The 1834-nt window shown below is 42.7% G+C and overlaps 1 pseudogene; it reads left to right on the plus strand.

Annotated features, from left to right (window-relative positions):
• Positions 1-437: 437 nt before the first annotated feature.
• LOC120846956 lies at positions 438-1545 on the plus strand (annotated as a pseudogene).
• The last annotated feature ends 289 nt before the right edge of the window (positions 1546-1834 follow it).

Here is a 1834-nt window from a genome sequence, read left to right on the forward strand (position 1 = left end):
TCTTAAGCATCTTTGCCTGCGTTCGTTCGCGCCGGTGTCATGCTTTGGCTGCTCGTCGCCACCTTGGCTCAAGGACTCCTGTGATCCAGTTTCTAGGGCTGCCGAGTATAAGTCGTGAGAAGGGAATGTGAAGGGGCCCCTTGTTTGGGAAGACGACTTCATCTGCCGGCGTGTTATTTATTTCTGCGTTCAAACGCCTGTGATGAGCAAACTTAGTACTAGAGTTCGAAAGTATTTAGTAACTTGAGCATTAGTTAACTCAAAAACGGAGTTAAATTAAAATAATAATTACCCAAATAAATTTGTAATTGAAAGTTACCAAGTTACTCCGAGAAGTAGTTAAACTGCAGTAGTTTGAGTAGAGTAGTTGAACTACGTCCAAGTCTGGGCCACACACCGAGAGAACTTGTGAAGAAGTCTCGAAAATCGTGGGAAGTATGTTGGACAGCAAATGTTTCAAGTATACGAAGCTGGCCTCAAGGTACGAAACCTACGCTTCGTTTCATGTGAGTGTTAACGATGAAGATTTCAAAAAGCTGGTCTGTCCTGACCTGTGGCCGGAGGGCCGCCTTTTTCGGCCGTTCTTAGGCAGACTTAGGCTGGACGATCCGCGTAGCGCTCCGAAGCTTAAACCAAAGCAAGAAGATCTTATCGCCTCTTTAGACTGCTAAACCTTAATACAGGAAGTGCTGCCAATAAGGCGGTGGAGCTGGAAGGTGCTCCATTGGCATTTGATCCTGATGTTGTAATTATAACAGACATTTGATTGCATAGCGAAATAACTGATAGTAGTGTTTTCCCTGCTGGTTTTAACGTTTTCGGACGTGACCGCGATTCGAGAGGGGGAGGGGTCGCTTTTTGGTCAGGGAGACACTTTAGTGCACGTCCATTAAACATAACTATGACTGTGAAATTGTTTGGGCTACTGTATGCTTTGGTAGCCAGTTAATGCTTGTAGGAGGAATGTACAGATGTCCCCAAGCTAGTATCGATGTTTTACCTAGTTTATTTGAGTTTCTTCATTTCAAAACCAAGCAACTTTGACGAGTAGTATTGGCCGGTGATTTCAAGTTGCCAGACGTAGACTGGGACAGCGTGATGCCCAAAGCGAGCTGTGAACATTCAAGACTGCTTGTTGATATTGCTTTTATCAATAATTTAAGCTAGGTGGTCAAATGATCCACGCGCTTGTCAAACGGTTCCGAGTCATTACTTGATCCTGTGCTTTTATCTGAAGTCGTTGCCAGAAGTGTTCTTGATGTGTTATTCGCGGATGGCATATCTGACCATGCAATATTTTTGTGTGACTTATGTGCTCCGCATTATTCGTACAAAGTGCCCGAAGTTAAACTTTATCGTGATTTCACCCTGGCAAGCGATGTCGATATTCTCGACTTCCTGGAAGTTGTTTTTGACAAATTGACTGTTTTTTACGAGGAAAACGAGGAGCCGGTGGATAAGTTTTGGCTCTCTTTCAAACAGGGTGTCTTTACATGTATTCAGAAGTTTGTTTTTCAACAAAAGGCAAGGACAGCCCATGGGTGACGCGAGATATCTTACATCTAAAACAAAAAAATAAATCGATTAGAAAGGTTCCAACCAAGTTTAAAATTTAAGCTTCCACATATACGTCAAGAGTTACAAACCTTAGTGCGCACATTTAAATATCGTTATTTTGATGTCCCAATGCACAACTTCCTAAAGGAAAACCCAAGAAAGATTTGGGCGCACTTGACAAAAAAGAGTGTGACGATTAAGAAGCTTAGTCATAGCGGAAGGGCGATTGTCGATGAAGAGAGCATCGCAAGCGATTTCAATTACTATTTTTCTTCTG

Source organism: Ixodes scapularis, unplaced genomic scaffold (genome assembly GCF_016920785.2).
Source record: "Ixodes scapularis isolate PalLabHiFi unplaced genomic scaffold, ASM1692078v2 PGA_scaffold0__279_contigs__length_252992795, whole genome shotgun sequence".
Lineage (NCBI taxonomy): Eukaryota > Metazoa > Arthropoda > Arachnida > Ixodida > Ixodidae > Ixodes > Ixodes scapularis.